We start from the raw sequence: 24,347 nt of genomic DNA on the forward strand, positions 1-24,347 counted from the left end.
GGGGACAGAGTTTCAGATGGAGAAGATGGGAACAGTGATGGAGACGATGGTTGGGGTGGCCGCGCAGCAGTATGAGTGCACTTAACACCACTGAATTGTGCATCAGAAGTGGTTAAAACGCTGAATTTCATTGTGTACGTTTAACCGTGACAAAACTTTCCAGGAAGAAAAAGAAGGCCCGGCCTCACAAACAGAATGGTGGGGGGCCATGCCAGGATGGCTCCCTGGACCCCCGCTGGCGGAGGCCTCTGGACACACAGTGACCAGAGGGGCCTGGGGTCCGAGGTCAACTGAGCACCCGAACAAGCCTCAGTTCCCGGCTGTCTCCCTACAGGCCCATTCAGAGAAGCAAAGGTGCCATGTGTGTGTGTGGGGGGGAATCGCCACTGTGTGTGCAGGTGCGCAGACGTGTGCGCCCAGGCCAGCGGCAGCCCCCGCCCGCTGCACTGCGGCCCACGGCTCCTGGATGGAACGCCGAATGGCGACCTCACCTGCCAGCAACCCCACGGAGCCGCTGTGAGAGAGCCCGCCGAGAAATGCCAGTTTAAAGTGGTAAACTAACCGAAATGTTCACTCTAGTAAACATTTTAGCCCCGAATAATGAATTCCACGTGATAATTGTTCTGTTAAAAGAAAATTGCAGAATTGACTTTCTCAAGCACTAACTCATAGGGCTGTGTTGGTGATGCGTCCACTGCCCGGCACGTTAGAAGCGGTGGCACACTTTTCAAGGCTGTCATCGTCTTGCTGGGTTTGTTTAACTCCATCTGAAGATGAGACCAAAGGTCTAAACCGAAGGCCTTGAGGTTACAATGAAAGAACTTCCTTCCCGGGGCACGCATACACACACACACACGTGTGTTCATACACACCCATGTACAACCATGCCTACACATCGATGTTACATTCACGCTGTCACACACAGGCACGCCCACCTTCACACATGCTTACATGCACATATTTACACATCCACATTCAGTCAGGTGCTTGTTCTCACGCACACATACCTGTTGTGAGGCGCTGGGGTGGACGCCATCAGCACTGCACCTGGCGCACCTGCGCCCGGGATTGGAGCCAGGGCATCGCCCTGCTCACTGCTCAGCTCTGGGCTGACGACAGCATCTCCTACTTGTGAAGCGTCATCACCGTGTCCGGGGGTTTCCTTCAACCCCCCCCCCCAGCAGCCTGTCCAGGTCGAGCACGGTACGCCTGTGTGCCCTCCGCGGACTGTCAGGCCCCTCTGTCAGATGACAAGCAGCAGGGCAGTGGCAAAAAGGAGGAAGAGAGAGAAAGGAACAGAAAGCTAATCATGAAACCCACATTTCGTAGAATCACCGGGAGCTCTTAAGAAAATGCCAAGCTCTGCAGAATCCTCAGGTGCTAACCTCTCTGTTCTTCGTGGATAATTTTTTTCCTTTCCTTTCTAGCTGCCATGCGAAATGCATGTTTTATGGGAGAAGAGAGAGCAGTTAGAGCCAAGGAAACCCCACCACCGGCTGGCGGGAGGGAAGCCAGCTGGCCTAGCTCCCTCCGCAGGGACGTGCCCGTGCACGTGGAGACGCCCAGCAGACCCCCTCCGACCCCCTCTCCCAGGAGTTTCCTCTGACAGGTCAGTGCTCTAAGACTCGGATGCAGGACCGCGTTTCTGACACGGCGAAGCCGCACGCAGCATCACTGTAGCAAACGCAGACAGTCGTCGCATCAGTGACAGTAGCAAGAACGACGGAATCATTGCTGACATTCGCTATGTGTCTGGTGTAGTGGTAAGGGCTTTCTGTGAATGGACTTAAGTTCATTAAATCTCAAAACTGCCCATGTTGCAGTTATCATTGCCCCATTGTGCAGATGTGGAAATTGAGGGTCAAATATCCTTCTCAAGGTGGTAAATCTGCATTCAAGGTCAAGTGCAGAGGCTGGAGTCTGACCTCTGCTGAGGTGGAGTTCCTGTGAGTGCTCAGGAAGGGCCAAGTGAGGCTGGTGGATGCAATTAACCACCCCCCGGGGGCAGCTGAGTTCCTAGGAGAGAGACCATGAGCAGAGCAGGCAGTGACACTCTCTGTGGTCACGCCGCCTGGTCCCGGGCCACTCGGTCAGCCACCAGGAGATATGGGAACCGCTCGGTGCCCGCGCTCACATGCACCATCACCAGGGAGCCTAGCCCATTCTCACCCTGGTTCCCGGATGAAGGCCCTTCCTTCTGTCTCCTCCCATCCCATGCAGACCCGGGAGCTGCAGCTGACCGGTGCCCCACACGGCGTGAGGCCCGGCCCTCAGCATCTCTACCCCTGGCTGAATGGACGGACACACAGACGGACAGATAGATGGCGGGTGATTTAAGGTAGAGGAAAGGGCATGCATGCATCTTTTCCATTTTCTCTAGGTCAGGACTCTTCTCAGAAAACTGTGATTACGGTATTTCAAGGTCAGACAGTTACCCCAGTGACTAACGTCAAGGGTGTCCCAAGGCCAGGAACGAAGCGTGGGGCTGGCTTTCATAAATGGAGAAAAACGATGTGCAGGTTGGATATTAATAATTCAGAGCCCATCAAGTATTCAGAAAAGTTGTTGTCTTCAGTAACCTAATTTCTAATGTTTACTTGCTTTGCAAACCTTTCAATACTTTAAATTTTAATGAAAGTGATAAATACACATGTTTAGTACATAAAATAGTGCAGAGGGCTGATCAGACAGGGAGCGACAGAGGGGGATGGAGGGAGCCAGTGGTGAAGGAGGGGAGGGGGGGAGGGAGAGAGAGAGGAAGGAGGGGACGGCTCCCCAGCCCACCTCCCCGCCTGCTTCTCAAGGGCACCCCTTCAGCTGCCTCTGAGGCCAGGCCTCCGGGGGTCACCTCTGCACCTCTCCATAAGCTGAAGTCACTTCCATGTCCAGCTTCAGTGCCTTTCCAGCTGATGGGCCTGGCCACGGCCCCCTCACTGAGGCCCAGCTCCCAGTGCGGTCACGTCAGAGTCCGGCGTGCTTGCAGTTGCACCTCCAGCAACCCTCAATTCCTAGCGCGTTCCTTCCCCCGAGAAGGGCGTGCCCTGCTGTCTGCCATGCACTGATGGTGGCTGTAGGGTCCCCACATCCCCTCCTCTGCCCTTGATGGACGCTTTGCCTTGTTAAGGTTGACAACACTTACCATCTATTTTTACTCATAATTAAGTCTCTTGTGCTTTATGTACTCTAGAAACTTGATCACCGAATTAGTTAGCATAGCTAATCACTGCAACGGATAAGCCCCAAAATGAAGAGTGGCACCAACACAGTCATTTGTGTTCTATGTACCTGCTTGAGAAGTGAACAGGTATGTGGAAAGTCACTTGGGACCCCAGGGGCAAAGCTCTGCCTCCCCATAGCAACCATGGCCATCCTCCATCCTTCCATTTCAGCCACAGCCTGGAGGACCTGCACAGAGTCCACTGCTGGGTCGGCAGCACCCAGTCAGAACCCCCACCCCAGGTGAGAAGTCCCCAGGCGGGGCTGGCCAGCCTTCTGCAGCTCATCACACCCATTCCCCTGCCTCGGGGTCAGGCTTCCCACCCTCATGGGAGAGGTTCCTGGTGCCAAAGTTGGGGGAGTTTTCTTTCTCACACTTGACCCAGTACTCACACCAACCCTTGTTTTCTCTGAACTGGACTGGGCGGTGCGTGTATGACGGAGCGTTTCCCTGTGGTTTCTAATTGACTTTCCTCGTTGAGAGAGGAACCCCTGCCCCCGGGACCACGGTGCTGCGCGCTGCGGACCCTGCTCCGGCCCACTCCGTTTCCGCGGTGGGTGTGCGATCTCGCTGCCTCTCCTCGGGCCAGTGGCCCACACTTGCACTGTAACCTCTCGTCTCTCTTTGGAGTGGCGGCCGTTCTCCCTTCTTTCTCTGCCTTTCCTGGCCCCCCTTTCCCACCTTCTCGAGCTCACTGCTGAGTCTGGGGGCACCTTCCCCCCAGGAAGTCTCTTCTCAGCCCCCGGGGGCATGCTCCTGTGTAACTGGGGCAGTGCACCCACCCAAACGTCTGCCGGGTCCCCAGCATCAGACCCCTGGCTCCTCGGGCCCTGTTGTTCAGTCCTTTGTACAAAGCGACATGATGCTGGTGTGATTGCATGTGCCTCTTACACGTGTCCCAGAGGGTGGCAACTGGAGACTAACTCCCAGAGAGCCTGCAACAGGTCCCTTTACTGTGACAACACTTCTGGCGACTGTTCCATGCTTCAGAGCTGCTCAGCAAGAGAAGTGCTTCGAGCTGTAGGTGGAAACCGGGGGGTGATCTGAGCACCTTTGCAGGGCCATGTGACAGACATACCTGCACCTGTTGCACGTTCCGCACACAGACACACTCAGAGGAGAACGACCCCGTTCTCCCCTGCTTATAGCATCTCACTCCCAGAGCTCTGGGACTGATTCGATGTCTGCAGTGTCTCAGATATTTTGACGAGTGCTTCCTTATCACCTCTCTGAGTTGGCACCAAAGTCCTGCAGCCCTCTGCCAGGGGAGTTGAATGGTTCCTCCAGCAGACTCCGGAGTCCTCACCACATGCCCGGCACTGTCCTGGGTGTGGGGAATCAGCGGAGTTGTTCTCCACCGGGACTGCACGGTGATAAAAGTGCACAGAACTAAATGTGATCCTACACAAATGGGCACAGAGAAGACCGGCAAACAGCCCAACATCATGGTTTGTGTCGGGGTGGAAACCCTGGCGGTGAGATTTTTAGAAGATGTTGTCATTGAGGGAAACAGGGGCAGAGTATGTGGGCCCTCGCCACATTATTCCTTACAATGTGAGTCCACAATTATTTCAAAAAAGGGTTAAAAACAACAGAGAGACCCAGATTTCCTTGCCTTGCTCCAGAGATTCTGGCCCAGTGGGTCTGGCTGGGGGCTGGGCTGGACATGGGGATCTGCCCAGGGGTCCTGGTGGTTGGTGGGACCGAGGGCCACCACCCAGGGCACCGGCCTCCGTGGCTTCGGTCTCCTCCTCCCACCACGGAGGTTCCCACGCCTTTAATGAAACTTCCTGTCTCTGCCACCCCTGATGTAATTCCTCAGGTGAACGGCTCCCTCGCTTTCCCAATTGGCTTCTTAAAGGAGCTCCCAAACATTTTAACTGCCTCACTAATCATAACCCAGGCAGCGCAGTGCCCCCACAGGGACCGTCCTGCTTCCTTAAACCACATTAAACCAGTCACAGGTGACTGGACAGGCCTGGGGTGCCGTTCCTGGAATGCTGGGCCAGAGTCCTGTCCATGGGGCAGAGTCACTTCTTGGTGCCTCGGCCGGGTCCTGGTGGCTGTCACAGGCACAGCGACCATGAGTGATGCTCCTCCAGGACGTGCAGTGACCAGCGGGAAGGCAGGGCTGCCGGCAAAACGTGTGCCTTTTAATTATCTGCAGGTGGCGCCTGCGGAAATGTCCTTAAACTCTGTCAAAGGTAAGGGATGATTGATCATTTTTCTCTGTGTACTCGGCAGAGAGGTGCTCAAAACCACGGTAATACTAATACCTTGTCTTCACGCTCTCTCCTTCCAGAGGTGGCTCCACGTGACCTTCCAACGTGGCTGCGAGAAGGAAAAGTCATGCTGGTGGGTGAGATCAGCACGCCGCTTTCAGCTAGAGTTCAGTGAAGATGAGAGACAGAAAGTGCCTCATGAGAAGTCCAACTCAGGGGTCAAGCCAGGGAAATTCTAATCGCCCATCAGAGACTCGGCCATTTAGGGTAGAAATGTCAAGCTGCCACACGGACTTTTCATTGTCTGAACCCAGTGAAATCTGTTGGCTCCTTACGCCCCATCATGTGGGTCAGGGAGGCGAGGTGGCTCATCGTCTCCACACACTGACTCAGGCACCGAGGGCTTCTCCCACATGTGGCTCCACCAAGTGCCCTGGAGGCCAGCTCACCCTGCGCATTCAGCTGGCATGGGCACAGACCAACGGCATTCGGGACAGGTGGACAGGCCATGTCAGGAAGGCCCAGGAGGAGCCACTCACGGCCGATCCGGCCTCTGGCCAGACCTGAACTGCATGGCAAGAGAGGCCCAGAATCACAGAACAGCATGGACGCCGTGCACCTTGGAACCCAGGACAGCACACCCACCTTCTTGCTCCCATATCTGTGCCGCCAACTCCATCCACCTTCTTCAGGAAGAATATCCAGAGAGAACAATAAAAGTACCTCATACCAACGAGCATAGCACTTCAAAGGACTGTGGGTAAAGAAAACACTTATTTCTGTCCACTCATTTCTAAAGAAAGTCTCCTTGCTGTTTCGACCCACTTTCTTTCTTTCCTTTCTTTTTCTTAAAAAAAAGAGAGAGAGAACACACCGTTCTGGAGCCACCAGGATGGAGAAGGTCCCCAGCCAGTTGTTCCCCTACTGATGACAACCACGAGCTCAGGACAGATTAGAAAAGTCGGTATCTGGATTCTGGAAGAAACTGCCAGTGGGCAGACTGGGGACAGATGTCAGCACCGGACAAATGACCAGCACCGTGGCAAACTGCTCGGTTTTCCTGCCTTGATATCGGCTCTGTCCTCAAGGCGGTGGGTCTCAGCACTGCTCCAGGGCCAGGAGGGGAATGACGCAGAGAGGACTGGACAAGGGGCCCGTCGGAGCCCAAGTGGGGGCTGCAGGGGACCCTCCGTCTCCTGTCCCAGCCCTGCTCCCTCCTGAAGCTGCAGCCACGGCCAAGGTTTAAGTTCCAAAATGCAGAGGAAAACACATCTCTGACAAGAACCCAGGAAAATGGGCCCCTGTACTCCACAATTTGGGGAAAATCCTGTTTATTTTTTCCCTTGCCAGTTTGCCCCCCAAACCACCCAGTTATATGAAGCTTCCACACAGTGCACAGGGGAGGTATAATGTGAGATTCTGAGAGGAACTGGAGCTTCTAGCCAAAGGACAGGGAAGGTGGCAGACTCCAGGAGATGCACTGACGGTGAGCTAGGTCCACAGGGAGCACACGTGGGAGGCCAGCACAGGCTCTGCACGCCGGTGCTGAGCCCTCCCCTCCCCCGCCCCGGCCCTAACACACACACACACACACACACACACACACACAGAGACGCTGAGACAGAACTGCGGTCTGAACTTAGCAAGCTCCACAGACTGAAAGAGTGGTCTCTCAGCCTCTGCTGGTCAGTGGTGGGAAGGCAGACCATAGAACTCTGTTCAGTCAGGGCAGCACATCCGCCGCCAGCTCCGTCTGGAGTTTGGAGGGAGAAAACACTGGAATTTCAGTGAGCACAGAGGCGAAGTTGCAGAGCTCTGGAGCTCCAGCAGGCAGACCTGCCACGCCCTGACGAGTTCATTTTTGCAAATAAATTCTTCTTCTTTTGGCATTTTCAGTTTTTCCTGTGTTTCCTATGTTAAAGACTAAACTTCTTGTCTGAAAGGCCCAGCCAGACCTCAGCGCCCTAGGAGACCGCTCTCAGTTTTGGTGGGGTTGGCCTGTGCCCGGCAATCCTCCCAGTTCTGACGGTGAATGGGGAGGTACTGTGACCAAATCCACGCCCCGAGACACCATCAACACATGGCAACGTGCTTTCAAGCCATGTGGGTTTTTTAAAGATTTTATTTATTTTTTTAGAGAGCAGAGAAGGGAGGGGGAAAGGGAAACACTGATGTGTGAGAGACACTCAGAAAGGTTGCCTCTCACATGCCCCCAACTGGAGTTCTGGCCCACAACCCAGGCACGTGCCCTGACCGGGAACTGAACTGGTGAACTTCGGGTTTGCAGGCGGTGCTCATTCCACTGAGCCACACAAGCCAGGGCTGTCATGTGGCTTTTATTTATCTTGTCCAACATGCTGACGAATAAAGGGAGATGCCGTTCCCGTTGTCTCAGTGGGATGGGGTGGGTAACAGGCCTCTGCAAGGAAATGTCCCAAGGCTTCCCCATGCACCTCACCTTCCATGACATATGGGGCAGTTTAGTGCCAGATCACACCCATGACTAGGGCGTGGGAAGTAACGTCCACCCTTGTTCCCAGTCATCCTACTGTGTGTTGTGACTTGTCCCACCGGGCCCCACACGTGGCTAAAGGTGGGCAGGAATCAAAGAGAAGGAGAAGCGGGGAGGCCTCTGGCTTCCCCAGGAGCTCAGGATAACTGAGAATTTGCTGGGGGAGAGCAGGACTTTCTGCCACACTCCACTGTATTTGGAGCATTTGGAGTGTGGACACCCAACCAGTGCACGAAAGCCTTCAACTCCTCTGAGGTGGCTCACCTCTGCTCTCCCTCCGCGAGACCCTACTGTGTGCACTGGGACACTTTGTGAGGAAAACCATCACTGGCCTGGGAGGGTTGGAAGTGCCAGACAAAGTGACCTCAAATTAAAAGAAAAATAATAGCCACCCTCACAGATGTGTCTTGGAAGTGAGCCCACCTCTTACTACACACAGGTCTCACTTGGGAACATTTAAACATTACTTTTTAGTAGCAATTCCTTTGACTTTATCACCCTTACCTCTGTCCACAGTCGAACAAGCAGAGAAGTAAAAAATGTCACCACCTAGGGGCACCTCTCTGATGACACTAGAATGGGAGCCGAAATGTGACAAATTGCAGACAGACAAGAGGCAGCCCCTGGCAAAGGATGGCAGAGGGAGCAAGGGACTGAGTTCTGTTCGTTAATAGACCCCCATCCTGCCCAGTGCCACCCCAGGGTCCTTTGGGCACAGTCCCCGATATCATTGTGCTGTCAGTTTAAGTGGACCACAGCTGAACTTGCTGTATGAGGTCAGCTGAACTTCACTCCATAGTCTCCACTCTGCTCTGCAGATTCGAGTCTATTCTTTGGCTGGTTCCAAGTCCGCAAATTAGTATTCTTTCTTTCTTTCTTTTTCTTTCTCTGTCCCTAATACTTTATTGGTCACCTCTATCCCTGTGTCTGGTTGGGCGGCTCCAGGGATGGGTCACCATTCAGCACTCAGCTGGGAATATGGAAAGGCGTAGGACTAGCCATTTGGGGTCGCAGACTGCAGAATATGAAGGGGCAGGTCTGGCCTTTCCTGGGCCAGCACGGGGCCCCCAGGTAGGGGCCAAGAGCCCAAGCTTGGTGCCTGTTTGTCAGCCTAGTTGTGTTTGGAGAAGTATTCCTGGCTGTCACCCATGTTGGGCTTGATCGTGTCACTCCCTGACTTCCAGCCAGAGGGACAGACTTCCCCATGCTCATCTGTGTACTGAAAGGCCCGGACCAGCCGGAGAGGAGAGCCCCATCTGTGGAGTGCTCCACAGGCAAATCAGTGACGGTGAGCTGGTGAAGCACACCCTTGCCGTTGATGATAAAGAGGCCCCTGTAGGCAATCCCCTCATCTTTCTTCCGCACGCCACAATCATGGGACAAGCTTCTCATTACCTGAGCCAGCGGGGGGATATTCAGAGGGCCCATCCTCCTTCCTTCCTGGGGGTGTTAATCCAAGCCAGGTGGGTGAACTGTGAGTCTACGGAGACCCCCAGCACCTCGCAGCCCAACTTGTGGAAGTCCTCGGCATGTTCGCTGAGAACGATGATCTCCGTGGGGCACATAAAAGTGAAGTTCAACGGGTAGAAAGAAGAGGATCACGTATTTCCCTCTGTGATCTGAAAGCTCCACCGCCTTGAAGGAGCCTCGCCCCATGGCGGTGGCCTGGAAGTCTAGGGCGGGCTTTCCGCTGTGCGTGCTCCCGGAGGCCGTGACCGAAAGCTGCGAGGGAGAGGGTGGGACACACAGAGAAGCAGACCAGCTGACTCGCGTTCCAAGACCAGTATTTTTTCTTTTATAACAAGAAAGAATCAGTTTACCCACAAAAGGATAGAGAAATAAATTAGAATCCTATCTTACTTAATTAAGGAAGGGAGGACAAGGGGGAAGGCGCTGATTTATACCCAGAACAGTTTACTTCCTGCAGGGTGCTGGTTTTGTGGTTGTACCTTTAAAAGTGAGTTAGCAAACCCTTTGGCCACTGGGATGGCCATGGGGCACAGGCTTGCCTGACGGGAATGTCCAGAGCATTCACTCGGCTGCCCTGCACTAGGTCCTGGTTTCAATAAATTAGAAAGCGGATGAATGTATGTAAAACTGATGTTTTATTGAACCTAACTTATTTCTGAGTCTTGGACATAATCAACAACGTCAATTATCAATGTTTTGCAGACGGTAGACGGATGGGGTAGGGTGAAATTCTGGCAAAGGAAGATTGGATTCCGATGCGTGTTCATTACAACAGAAGTAGTTGGTTGGGGTGTCTTGTTGGGTTGCTTAGATGGGCCTGGTCTCTGACGTCTCGTCCTCCACCTCACACACGTGCCCGCAGTTCTTCTTCCGCCCCATCCCTCTCTGATCCTACAGACCGACCATTCCCAGAAGTAGTACAACAGCCCTCTGGTCCCGTTTGTCCCAGGCAAACTGAACAGGTAGTAACATTCCTCTGACCCGGGCTCCTGCGCTTGGCGTGCACACGCAGACGCCCTCCTGCCTCCGCGGCGTCCCCTGTGACCTGCCAGCTCCCTCCACGCGCTGCCCGTGTCTCACCACACCCCCCGCGGAACCCCGACCTCCGGCCCCACCGCCTGCCTCCACTGCTTCCAGCTCGGACTCCCAGGTGCCTTCACCTGCCTCTTTACCAATCAACGACCTTCACCCCTTTTGAAACCCTTCATATTTTACCCCTAATATAATTCTACTTGGGATTAAACTAGCTCTTCATTGGCCTGCTTGTCTCACCTAGTTTCAAAGAAAAACCAGAGCTGGAGAGTAAAGAGATAAAAATGGGTTTCGTTCAGGAGTAAAATAGGAGAAAAGAGACATTGGGACAGAACCAAGCTCAACTCCGAACACAGCTTGGGCAAGTGGGGACTTACAGGGCGGAGCAGGTGGGGTCAGTGGAGGCAAAGTCACGAAGGCAACACTGGGGTTGGGGGCAGTGGGGTAAAGCAGACCCGAAGGTCACTGCTGAAGGCAGGCTGGGGTGGGGGCCAAACGTCACCTGGGTGGGGGGGTGAAGAACTCGATTAGACAGGGAGGGTGGTTAAGATCAGAGGATGGGGGGGGTGGTTCTGGCTAAACAAACCCATCAGGATTCCTGTGAAAACTGGTCAGTGAGGGGAGGAACACAGGAGCCCAAAGTGGAGGCCTTGTGGGCGAGTCCAGGGGAGCCTGGGTAGACTCTGGTCAAGGAGACAATCCCTGTCACCAGGCTGTGAGCTCCCAAAGGTCAGGGACTATGTCCCACACTTCTGTACCCACCCCAAGCCAAACCCAGTACCCCCGCTATGATTCCGGGAGAGCAGGCTGTGACTCATTACGTGTGGGCTCGGTCCCTTGGCCTAACGGCTCTGGATTTCGTTTCTGCAGCTGGGCTGTAGCAGCAGCCCGCCCCCTCTGCCAGGCCCTCAGGCTGCTCCCCCAGATGGGCACCACCGCGTGCCGGCCTTGTGGCCGGTGTGGACAGGGCTGCGGGTCCTGAGGGAATTCTGGCTGAGGCGAGGGAACGACTGCTCACTCACCACCGTGATCACCACCTTGATGAAGAACAGTGAAGCTAAGACACGGGTGGGGAAAGCTGAGACCAGAAGGGAACAGTGTGGAAGGGTCCCACGTGGGAGAAGCCGAGATGCTTCCCTAGAACACGGGAAGGCACAGAAAACTGTGTCCACAGGCACCCACCCTGGGCCTGCCGATGTCTGCGTCCGTGTATGTAGCTCCAATTACAAGCCAGCGCTGACCCGTCACAGCAGAAATCAGGAGGGAGCCCTCGTCATTTCACGTGGGAGTGGATTCTGCTTCTGTGGCGGGCTGGGTCGTTCACACTCCACTTTGTAGGAAGACAAGCAGAGCTGTTTTCATGACACGTGAGAGGAAAATCTCCAGGTGGCTGTTCTGCAGCAAGTCCTGGGTAATCACAGATCTCTGTCGGGACAACCTGGACATTACCCAGCCACAACCCCCATAGCGCAGGCTCCGCAGGCCCCAGTGGACTCTCCCCACCGCGCCCCTGGGTGATGGTAATGAAGGCAGTAGCGGTGATAACACAGCTGACCCTTGAAGAATGCAGGCTTGAACTCACATGCAAATTTTTTCAGCAAATATCTGTACCGCTTTTGACCACAGCTGGCAGTCTGCAGATGCAGGAGGCCGACGGTCTGCATTGGTCTCTGCATCGTATTCAGGGGCCTTGAGCACCGTGACTTCGGTGTCTGCAGGGACCTGAAGCAGACACTGAGGGAAAACTTAAGTTTTGGGGGAGTCAAAAATCACACATGGATTTTCAATTTCCTGGGAGGTCAGCACCCCTAACCCCAGTGTTGTTCAAGGGTCAAGTGTACTATCCTGGTGATAACTTGTAAAACAGCTCCCACTTCTTCGATTCTGCATTGGGCCCATCACTGTTCTCTTTTCATAAATCACGACGTTATGCCCGAGAACACCATTATAGAAGTAGATACTATTACCCCTCCTTTACAAAGGAGGAAACTGAGGCACACAGAAGGTGGGTCACTTGCCGCAGGGATGCCGACAGTAAGTGGCAGATACGAAACCTGAGCCCAGCTGCGACGTGGGCTCCGGCTCTGCGAGGTCTCTCTAACCGGCAGTGTCGAGCTGGACTTGCACCGTGACACTGCTGGGCAGGCAGACAAACCTTTACCCCCTGATGCCCAGGAAGAAACGTGCTCGGAGAAGTTACGCAAGAGGACTAGTCCGCTTCTCCTAACCCACCTCTCCTCCTCCATGCCTGCCCCTCTGGCGGTGTGGGCTCCGGGAAGCTTCCGTCCTGCAGAGGACCGCTCGGAGGGCTGCGCCTTTCTGAACTGGGATGTGCCTTACGCACAAGGAGGGAGATCTAAAGGTAAGGATTTTGTAAGATAGCAAATGGGTGTCAAACAGAACATCTCTCTGAAGGCTGGTCTGTCAGGTACTTTGGCTGCTGGCTGTGGACAGTGTGACGGACAGGTTCGAAGAGCTTGAGAGAAGGGTGACTGGCTCAGCAGCATCCAGCACAGTTTGTTCCGTGTGCCTTGGGACACTCAGTGTGTGTCACTATCAGCACAGCTCCAGAGAGCCAGCCCCACCTGCAAGGGTCTCCCCAAGGCCCAGTTAGGGGCCCCTATCCAGACAGATCTGTGGCCAGCAGGAGAGGGGGACATGGAATCTTCCTGGTATGGACACTATCATAGCACCACAGAATTTAAGGGCTGGAAGGGCCCAGGCCTGGTCACACTGCCAAGGAGACGGGACGCCCTGAGGGGGTCCTGCAGAGTGCAAACCTCTGAAGGCACCGGGGTTAAGCACGGGCGTGTTCAGCAAGCGTTCGATTTGGCAGAAGTGGGCCGGCCTCCACGGCATTTGCACCTACAGCTCTGCAGTGTTTTGCCAGGAGCTCGCCGGCCACCCTGGACCTAGAGCCAGTGGAGACCATGTGGAGCCCGCTGACCCTACAGGCTCCTGCCGCCTTTCCAGAACATCCAGGGGCTCAGGCCGGATGAGGTTTATCTGGTATTGGCGGTGGTGTGGTTGGACTGGGTGACTATTCAGAGAAATGGCTTTGGTGCGTCCACCACCCAGGGTGTTAATTTCCAGTCTTGGCCCCCCACTGACTTGTTCGGTCTGATTCTTTCCTCTCTCGCTGGTATTCTGTCCACTTGAGAGGGAATCACAGGACTCCAGCTCCTGGACCTGAGGGCCTCTCACCTGTCATCTACCTTGACTCCCTGGCAGCAAATGCTGCCAGGGCTGGCGTGGCACCTGCCCACATCGGGCAGACTGCTAAACTGAATTAAACCTCAGGCCTCAGATTCCAGCCGGCTCCGAGCTTGGGTCCGGTACCTCTCCTGCGCCGGCACTCCCCCCATGGCCTCGTTCCTCCTCCTGGTTCCCACCTTGAAGGCACAGCCAGACACCGAGGGCGAGTCAGGGGGTCACCCCATTCCTGCCACCTCCTTTTTGAGGATGCTGAGACCCCTCAGTGCTGAAGAGCAAAACAGAGCAGGGCCCAGGGACCTGGGGCTCAGCTAGTCACAGACTTTTAAAGGTCAACTAGGGTTTGCTGTTGTGCCAAAGCCGGGCTATCGTTACACAAAACAGGAAAATGTAAGACGGTGGGTGGGGAGGGGAGAGAAGACAGAAGGTTAGTGAATGTTCATTAAAGGTTATTGTATGGCTCTAGGTCATTTAGGAGCAAGTCTTCCTCTGGTCCTGCCTGAGCCGCACACAGAGCCCACACACCCCCTCCAGCTCGACTTTCCTCTGAGACCAGCTCCACTGAAACCCTAGCATGTTCCGGATTCCAGCAGGATGTCCACAAGCACCGTTCCACCACCAGCCTGGTGCTTCCCCTTCCACCGGGCGTTGTGGTGAAGGGAAGCTGGGAGCACTTGTCCAGACGGCGGGCAGCTGCTGGCGGGGCGCGGGTTCTGAACGGCACTTCCGCTGCGCCCTTTCTTTCGGACCAACCGATGCAGGCGCAGCCTTTCACTGTATCCATGTGGGGCATCCAAGGGCTTGCCCTGAAATCTAACGGAAACAAAGTTTTGGCCAGGGTTCTGAGTTATTAGTGGAAAGCTTCTGAGAAAATACTACAAAAATGTGAGGTCTGGGCATCTATCTGCTCTGGAGGACTTTTGGAGGCTGTCCTCCCCGGTGACCACTGAATGGAGAGGGTGAATGTCTTCAGTAGCTGCTCTGCGCCCGGTGAGGATCCTGGTCTAACTTTCAGTACTTCCTAGAAGCCCTGATAGAGATGAGGAAATTCAAGGCCAGAGAGACAGCTGGCTCGTCTCAGGTCACATGGGGAGAAAGCAGCAAGGTCAGGTCAAGGTCAAGGCTTCCCAGGTCAGCCCCTTCTTGCTCCTGCAGAGATGGGGAGGCTGCCCACTGGGCTTGTTTCACGGTGACTTCAGAAGTCCCCCTCTCGAGACCTCACACCCAGAGTTTACCCTGGAATAACTGGTTCTGCTGACCTCCTGGAGCAGCTGAGGAATTAAAACATCCGGAGGGCACCGAGTCTGTGCAAATGCACAGCTCCCGCGGGGACAGCAGATCGAGCTGTTTCTCTCTCAGACGTGTCGCCCAGGCAGCTCCCTGACCTGTCCGCTGTGCTGGTCTGACAGCGGCAATATGTCCCAGGGGACTCATCGGCACTAAGTACTCAGGTCACTCCAAGGCCACTTAGGAGGACAGTGCAGAAGACAAAGCTGATGAGCTGTGTGGCTGAAGATGGGAGAGAGAAAGGAGTTAAGAGAAGAGAGTAAAACAGTTTTTCCCTCAAGTTGTCTGCTTGAAGGGTTTTCATCAGAGAAATGCCACCAGCCCAATCTGCACAGCAAAGAAGTGAGATATTAAAATTAAATCTCTTCCCTGCCAACGTTACACTAGGAACACACGACTGGGTTTGAACCCAAGTGAAGGGACCCTGAGAAGCGGCAGAGGGACTGAGTCTAAACTTGGAGAACAGGGATCCAGCACCCCGAGTGCCCACCACTCGCTGTCCGGGGGACGGGGCACGGTGACCACACCGACTTCAGGGACTGGTCTTCCCAGTAACTGGGAGGCTGATTCCATCTCACCCACTGACCGTTGGTTTGTGACATGGACCCAACAGGGAGGCCAAGTGTGGATTGGAGATGCCCTGGAGTAAGTTTATGTTTTGGCCTGTGATTTATTAAGGTGCCTGTGGACAGCTGCTTTTTTGGTGGGGATGACATAGCAGCCCTGGGGGGTATGTACCCAAAGAAAGCCCCCTCTCTCTGCCTTCCCTGTTGGTCAATCATCTCCTTCCTCCTCACAGGCACCTCCAGGAGTGCCGTCCAGGTAGAAACCGCCTCTCCCACTTCGCAGATAGGAAGACTGAGAACTGCACTGGAAAGGGGGCTGTTCTAACTGAGCTGGAGAGCTGGGGACACTGGGGAGGAATGCCCGCTGAGGGACTAAAGGCCTGCCTGCTGCCACGGCCGCCACGCAGGCCCCTGTGCCCTCTCTCCCAGGGTTCTGGCCCGAGTTCCCAGTGGAGTTGCAGGTGCAGATCGTCTGGTGCCACAGGGCACTGTGATGAGCTGGGCTCTGGGACGGGAGCAATGGGAAGGGGACTTGGAGTCACATCTGAGCAGCAGTTCCCTTCTCTTCTGCAGAAGTGTCAGGAGCTCGGGAGAGTCCTGAATCCCATGCCTACGCCAGCCTCAAAGGTAACAAGGAGACTTCCATTTGTTGAGGTCTCCCTGGGTCCAGGGCGCACTCAGCTCTTCTTTGGATGTGAAGGTGGCTTCAGCAGAGCTAGAGCAGCTGGGGGCTGGCTGTGCTGAGCCCTCACCACACTTGGCCTCTTACGCAGCATTCGTGACGAAGGAAGGATGCACAGGAACCAGCACAGAAACCGAACCCGAAAGTCTCTCAGGAAGGAGACTCCTAGGCAGGGTCCAGCAGTCACTGCGGAGCCCGGACTCGGTGATGTGAGCCTCGCATGGGAAACAGAAACTGTCCCTCGAAGCTGCTCTGGTGTGTCCCACGTAAGAGACGTCTGCTCAGCATGTCCCCACATGGCTGGGGGAGGGGTCTGGAGGGGCTTTCAGGAACCCAAACCGACTGGTCGGCCCCAACTCAGGACTCGAGAAAATGGTTATGAACTCTCATAGTCCTACTTAAAAGTATGTGGCCACAGACACACAGGGAAGGGTGGGTGCCTCTGGCCAACCCTGACCCAGAGCCTCCATCCAGGGTCTCTGACCATGGGCTGGGGAAGCTGGGATTGGCCTGGGAGAGTGGTCGGGAATGGAGACCTTGGACCAGGCCTCTCTGAACCTCTCCCCCAAAGAGAAACCCAGCCCCTCTACTGGACATGGTCCCTGCACGTCCCCAGGCAGAGGACCTGGCTCACTGTGGACCCAGAAAGAGTCACCTCCCCAAGAGTGCTGAGTGTGGGGCTCATTCTTCTCTCTTCAGAGGGTGTTTCACATCCTCAAGTCCTATCTCTGAAAGGAATGGGGGCTGAGAGACTCAGCCTTTCCCCAAGTCTCAACTAGAACAAAAGCAAAGTGCAGTCTTGAATGAGGGTGTGTTCCTCTGCCCCCTTCTTTTAAAATAATCATTTTCTTCCTAAACAAATTTCTTTTACCCTTTGGCTCCCTGTGTTCTCAGAAGCACAGAGCTCAAAGCTCTCTCTGTGCAACTGGAAGCTCGGCACCTCTTGGACTGGTAAATACGGCAGCTTTAAAACGCTTAGCTCAGAAGTCAGACCAACTGTGGCGAGAGCGCAAACACATCCCGCACAGTGGCGCAGAGCAGGCTCCTCCTGAGACTACGGACTGCGGTTGCTGCCTGAGCTGGGGGGCGACTGGTGCAGGCTGGGCGAGGCGGGGGCGGGGCACAGCCCCGGAGCAGCCCCTCTGCCCCAGGTAGCTGTGCCCCAGAGCAGATGAGCCACCTCAGAGTCCACTCAGGACCTGGCATGGATGTCTCTAAGCTCTGCCAACATGTCACGGAAATGTCCCAAGGTAAGAGGAGCAGCTTTATTCTTCTCCTCCAATGGGGGCTCCTCTCCCTACCCCCACACTTTGCGTGTGGGTGAAATTCACCAGCGAGACAACTGGGACGTTTTGCAAAATAGAAAGGGATCACTACATAATTTGATATGCATATTCGAGGAAGTTTTCCTATGAAAAATAGATACTTTGAACACACCTTCAACCACACACACATACATTGTTTTTATGAGAGCCAATTAACAAATGCTAATTCATTCAGGCATATCTCCACTGAATTACTGTTTCATTTAATTGCAGGGGAATTTTCCATTACTAAACTCTCCCTTGCTGATTTTTTTTTGCATTATTTATATATTTTTCAGTTTCACTAATAATGAGGTTGGTATGTGATATTATCTGCTCTTTGTGAGTCTTAAATTTCTTTTTCATCTAAAATGTTTCCTCATTCTTGCAGCTCCACGTAGTCTGGTAGAAACGTCATTAAAAGCAGACAAGATTTTACACATAAAGGATTGAAAAGGGCACTGGCTGAATTAACCCGACAGGGGGGCACCTTGTCTGACGGGGCTGCTCTCGGTTCAGCTGTGCGCGTGAGCACGAGGGTGTCTCCACTCTGGGCTAGTGTGGCAATATCTTCTATGTCAGCGAGTCACAAGTCTGTCTGTGAAAAGATTGTGGGCACACAGCTAGGAATGAAGCCCACAGGGGCTTTAATAATAAACACACAATCTCTCTCTAAGTCCCGAGAGCGCAATGCACAGCTCCAACTCCCTTTTCATCGACACAAATCAGGACTTTGACTTACTAGTCATCACAGATCCAGACCAACTGGCTCCCAAAGGTCGTGCCTTCCTTTATTCCTAGAAAAGTGAGGGGTTCCTGTGGAGGTTAGGGGTTGCTTAGGGGAGCTGGTGGGAATCATGTTCAAAAGGATGTGTTCTGAAGTAGAACTTCAACTTTCTTATGTTGAATGACCGAGGTTCCATGCACCTGGCCACCTTCGTTTCTGAAATAAGTTTGCTCATTTTTATTCTCCAGCCACCTTTTCCCCTGCCCCCACACTGCCTACTTTCAGCTTTTTTGTCTGTCTGTCTTTCTTTCTGTTCTTTTCCTTCTTTCTCTTTCACACAAACAAATTCTGGAGGATGTGAATGATTAAACTGTTTACTCCAAGGTTTAGGTATGAAAAGACATGTCACTGTAAGTAAAGTTTCACCTTTATACTCTATCAATAATTACAGAACAAGGATGACTATTAGTAAATCTTTCTTACAATTAGCTCTTACAAAAATAATGCCATTTATTCTAAGTATATTGAGTTCTATTGATTTTACTTGACACAAAAATTCATTACAAAGCCGACTAACCTCCAAAGTAAAGTCAGCATATAAAGGGATTGTGAATGCTACGCGTCCATGGGAAACATAAACCCATAAAAAATGTTCACATTAGAATTGGAGATTTGAGGCCCTAAATGCAAAGTTTTCACATACTATTTTAATAGTAGACACTCTCCTTTGAACAAAAATCTATTAATAATTATAATTCTATAAGATTGACTTGTGTGCTGTGTTCCCTCACTTCCTTTGTCTCCTTCAGCCGAATTAGAAGAGTCCTTTTGGGTATAGATTGATAAAATTAATTAACTTTCCTTCCACTCCAAAAAAAGTCCCAAATAAATGCTTCCAATCGACATCAAAAAGTGTCCATTAGAAATAATTACTTCTTATCAATCAGCGGGGCAATTAAAGTGACAAAGCTTGAAAAGATACTCATCTGAAAACTAATTCACGAGGTAGCTAAATTATCTCCTAATTAACTTGCACTGAGGCGGGTGGGAGGAAGGAGCATCTGGAAACAAAGATGAATCGAGGAGCCCCAGTGCCCCTTCATGCCCTTTCGGACCGTGTCCGTCCCGGGAAGACCTTATTTTCAACCCCAGCGAGAGACCTGCGAAGAAAACAGGCGCTCGGCAAACGCCTTCGGCCCCTTTCCGCCTTTCCGAACCCGGAGGAGCGCGCGGGGCTCCGCGTCCCGGGCCTGGGCAGCGCGAGGCAGGCCCCTGCGCGGTCCGCGGTCTCGTTTTTGCATTTGCACAACCGATTTTCAGGAGCTGGCGACAGGGCGGAGGCAAGGTGTTCCACATAACGTCTAATGACAACCCGCTTGCTTTATTAAACTCTCTTCCCCAGTGACGCACTATCGTTTACGTTGACCTTTGTGTGATGTTTATCACTTCCCACACCTCTTTGAATATTTAAACAATGCTTTTACTTTAGAGGATCTTTGGTCCCCGATGCTACAAAATTCCCAGTGGTTTTACGAAATGCTCAGCCCATTGCTAACCAGCGCGCACCAGAAGAACTCGCTATTCGCTCTCCACACCCCTTCGGAATAAAGCTGCCGAAAACACACACACGAAGCAAGGTCAGCCGACAGGGGCCCAGGACGCGCTGGCGGTCGGAGCCCCGGGCGCTCGGGACTCGCGGGGAAGAGCGGCTCTGGGCTTCGGAAACGGCGCGCCCGCCCTGCTCCAGGGAGCGGCCCGCAGCCTTCGCCTGGTCCCGCCCCAGGGGAACGCGGATGGGGGTCTCCAGGTGAAGGCCTTTAGAAGTGGGAGTGCTGGGGGGGAAGAAGCGGCTGGCACCTGAGCGAGAAAAGCGCCTACAAAACCAGGAGGAGCGGGTTTGTGAACTGAGCTCTACACACGGGCAGCGGCGTGGCCGGGTTAGCCCGCCCGGGGCCCAGAAAACGAGCAGGGGCGGCCTCCACCCTTTGGGCCTCGTTTTAGGCAACTCCCTTTTATTTCATTAGCGTTGCATTAAACTACAGGAGAGAGTCTCCTTCTCCCTCCCGCTCAGCTTTATTTCATTGTTCGGAGGCGGGGAGCCCCCTGGACAGAAGAAGGCCCCCCGGCCGCCGCTGCGCCGCTCCGTCCCCAAACCAAGGGCCGTTTGCTTCGGAGCTCTCGAAATCCTCGCAACACCTGGGCCTGTTGCCGATTTAAAATAAAAATAAAGTGTGTCCTTTTTCTTTTTATCTTTTCTTCCCATTTGTTCTAATGACTGCTTCTAGAATGAAAATAAGTAGCAAAACCAAAATCAAGCCAGCCCAAGGAACTGAGACTTCCTCTTATGTCTCAAAGGATCTGGTCCAGCGCGGCAAATTCGGGGTCCGAGAGCACTCGCTACTAACACCTCCAGAAAGGTCAGGGGACAGTCGGGGGACGGGCTGGAAGCGCTGGACCAGCCCGGCGTGGGGTCCCGCACCCGGAGAGCGCTCGGCCTCCAAGACCGTCCCGCTCCCGAGGCGGGGCGACGCCCCGTATTGTACCCGATTTGGCTAAAGACTAAGGGGCGAAAACACGGTTCTGGCCCCAGAAAGTGGTCCACGAGCGCGCGTGGCGCCCGGGCTCCGGGAAGGGCCGCGAGGTCTCCGACCCGCGCCCGCGGAGGGACGGCGGGGAGGGGTTACTGCGGACCCGGTGTCCGCCACGCAACAAACCCGAACAAGGAACAGTCCGGCGCCCCGGGGCTCCCCGCGCCCCACACCGCGGAGCCTGGGCCCGGAGATCCGAGGCTGCGCGCGAAGCCGGGCCGCCGCGCTCTGGCTAAATAGAGATCTCAGCCGCGCGGGGCGCGGATCCGACCCTCCTTATTATAACAAATGTCCCGTTTGCCGAGCGGACTTCATAGTCGCCAAGAATTCATCTGAAATATTGATTTCCTCTCACTTCTCTGGCCCAAATCGATAGCGCTGCGCCCTGGCCCCATAAATCGCTTTCCCCACGGCCGACCCGGCTCCATTCATCACCGCGGCCGGGCCGCGCCTCTGCCCGCGGTCCGCACTTGATGCGCGCCGAGTGGCCGTGCCCAGCGCGTCCATTAGCCCGATGCTAGAGCTCCTTCCGGACGAAGACCCGCGCCTCGCACCCCGCCCCGGCCGGGCCAGAGGAAGGAGAGGGCGGGTGCCTCGGTCAGGGGCTCCGAGCGCCGTTGAAAGCCCTGGGCCCAGGCGCCGGTGAGGAAGGGGTGCGACACCGCGGGCAGCTCAGTCCTTGCAGGCCGAGGTCCCCGCGCGGCTCCCCGCCTGGCCCGCGCTCGACCAGGAGGAGTCCGAGCCCCCAGCTCAGTCGTGGCTCTCAGACCCAACCACCGGCTACTTTCCCGTTGGGTTTAGAGGTGCGCGGGGCCCACAGTCCTGCCAGGGGATCTAGGAGAGCTGCGCGCATCCGGACAAGGGCTTGGTGGTCGAGGCAAGGGAACTGCAAGTCCAGCAGGTCCCGGCCCACACTCACGGGCCGTGCCAGCCAGGGGTGGGCGCGAGGGACAACTCTCTGACCCCACGAAGAGCTCCTCGCCGCTCCGTGTGGTCCGCAGAAACCAAGGCCTGCGGGGGCAGCTCCGCCGGACCCAGGGAAGCTCAGGGCGGAGAGCGGCGCAGCGGTCGCAGCTGGGAGACAGGCCCGAGGCGCCCCAGCTGCGTCCCCGCGCAGGAGGGACCCGCGAGCCCGGCGCGCACGCCCCCAGCCCTGCGGACCCGAGCGCACGCACAGACGCACAGCGACGCGGGGCTCCGGGTCCGGCCACGCGCGTCCTTACCGGATCTGATGGAGTCGTGAGGCATCGCGGAGGATCGCTCGCGGCCCGCGGCGGCTCAGGGAGTCCTCACGCAGGTCCCTGCCGCATCCGCCGCACCGCTGCCCTGCAGACCCAGGGAAAAGGGCGTGAGAGCAAGTCTGCTGCCTTAGACCTCCGCCCGGGCCCTGTCCCCCTGGCCTTCCTGGCGTGGCTAGAGTCGAAGGGTTTAGGAGAAGTGTGGGCAACCTCAGCCTGGCCTAGCACACACTTGGGGTTCTGCCACCAAAGTCCCGGCTCCAGCCCGGGTGCCCTCTTCTTCTGCCACCCCAGCCTCACCCAGGTTAACTTGGGAGAAAAGGCTTCTTGGGACCCTTTCTTTCTCGAACCAGCCCTCTCCCCTGGTCAGCTTTCAGCCAGCCTCCGCAGCATACCTGGCCGGCAGCCGCAGGCCTTCAGTGCCTGGGTCCGTCGCGAGGGTGCCCTGGGCCCGCGTTTCTCCTCGGTCCCAAGTTTGTTCCCATCCGCCAGGCATCGCCACCGGTTTTATCCCGCCAGGGCCCTGAGACAAGGGTCTGGAGAGGCTCGCAGCCCGCCGATTGGCTGGCTGGGTGCAGGGGGGTGCGGGAAGGGGAGGATTTTGCAAGGGGGACATGGCTGAGTGGACTCAGGAGTTAGAAACATTCTCTGGAGCTTCTGTTTCCAGCGGAGAGGAGAGGGAGGCAGCCGAGTCCCAACTCAACAGGCCTGGGAGTGTTCAGGTTTGGGAGACGGAGACCTCAGGGCCCGGCCCGAGGGTCTCGGCGCCCTCCCCGCCGCTGACCGGCAGACGGGAGAGGCGCAGCTGCTTTACAACACCCCGTCCTCTTGTCCGCACAGGCCAGGGGCCTGTTCTCTCACGGGAGGGAACTTGTGTTTCTAGCCTGCTCCCTAAGGCAGAAGCTGCTCACCTGCGCACCACTGGTGTGGACTTCTTCCAGGGCGGAACCCTGCGGAGCCCTGAGCCGGGTCCCTCCTTACCACCAGGCAGGGCCCACACACCCGCACTGCTAGGCTAACGACAATGGTCACAGCCATCTCACAGGGACCCCTCTCTGCCAACACACAGAGCACCAGTCCTCTCAGCCCTCTTTCTTGCTCCTCCAGGATTTTGAACTTGGGAGAAGAGTTCGGAGGACTGGCAGGCAGTGAGGGCCTAGATCCCACCTCAGCGTGGAAGGCTGCTAGAAAGGGCCAGGACCACCGACCTCCGGCCTTGACTGCAGGAGCCAGCAGCCTTGGGGAGGTGAGGGCCTGGGTGTGGGTAAGAAGGGTCTCTCATGGGGGCTGAGGATCGCTTCGTGGGGGCCATCTCTCAAGGAGAGAAGTGGGGCACAGGCAACGCTGTAGAGGGGGGCAAGGCTGGATGCCCCCTCCATCTCAGGCCAGGCTCCTGGACTCAGGGTCACAGCTGAGAGGACAGCGGTGCTCCCTGGCCCGGAGGGGCTGTGCTGCCTGGAGAGGCTGCTCTGGACCAGGGGGGCCGGAGGCTCTGGATCAGGGGGGCCAGAGGCTCTGAATCAGGGGGGCCGGAGGTGCTGGAGTGAGAGGGCGGTGAAGGGGCCTCAGAGACAGCTCGTTCGGGCTGTGTGTGTGTGTGTGAAGTCACACAATTTTTTCTTAATTAAAAAAACTTTCTATCTTTCAGACTAATCCACTTGCACCTCCCACTCAGACTTTCTCATTTCTTGATTTAGCAGAAATTAATCATTTTGTGAAAAGAAAAAGAATACGGATGACCCTAAACGTATCCTCCACATCTGTGCAGGTCTCTGAACAAAACAGTAGGTGCTTCATTGTTTTAAAAGTCTCTCTGACGCTGTCATTTGCTGTCGCTCTGTGTTTGCAGATGTGCAGAGCCCCCTCTCTGGTCGGACCACAGGGAGCAGCTCGAAGGACGCTGAGACGGAAGCAGGCCCTGCACGGCATCAGTCCCACCACCTGCTTCTGTAGGGCAGCGTGGAGCGTGGATTGTCCTGACCAGCCCCTGGCCCAAGAATTCTGCAAACCTCAGAGAGGCCTCCCACTGAGGGGCTGAGAGGTACCAGCTGTGCTGGAACTCAGGCCTCCTTCTTGCTCATGCTCTTCTCCCCTGAACAAAACAAGCCTCCTCCTTCTTCGCCCCACCCCCCATTTTCGGGAAAAGTTCTCAAAGGACAAAAAAAAAAAAAAAAAAAAAAACCCCAGCAAGTCATCAAAACGTTCTGTTCCCATCCCATTTGTAAGCTCATCTTTAAAAAGTCACTTTAATATGAAAACTTAGTGTACAAAAGCTACCTGCACACACCT

The 24,347-nt window shown here is 55.2% G+C and overlaps 1 long non-coding RNA gene and 1 pseudogene across 1 annotated transcript; both read right to left on the minus strand.

Annotated features, from left to right (window-relative positions):
* Positions 1-7,584: 7,584 nt before the first annotated feature.
* On the minus strand, positions 7,585-11,919 carry LOC119055999 (peroxiredoxin-2-like; annotated as a pseudogene).
* A 74-nt stretch (positions 11,920-11,993) lies between these two features.
* On the minus strand, positions 11,994-22,513 carry LOC128627324 (uncharacterized). The gene is made up of 4 exons (XR_008391488.1): positions 22,454-22,513; positions 22,044-22,146; positions 12,686-14,479; positions 11,994-12,187 (listed from the first exon to the last, which is right to left on the minus strand). It is a non-coding gene; the product is annotated as an uncharacterized LOC128627324 (long non-coding RNA).
* Positions 22,514-24,347: the final 1,834 nt, after the last annotated feature.

Source organism: Artibeus jamaicensis, unplaced genomic scaffold (genome assembly GCF_021234435.1).
Source record: "Artibeus jamaicensis isolate MK-2021 breed Jamaican fruit bat unplaced genomic scaffold, CSHL_Jam_final contig_384, whole genome shotgun sequence".
Classification (NCBI taxonomy): domain Eukaryota; kingdom Metazoa; phylum Chordata; class Mammalia; order Chiroptera; family Phyllostomidae; genus Artibeus; species Artibeus jamaicensis.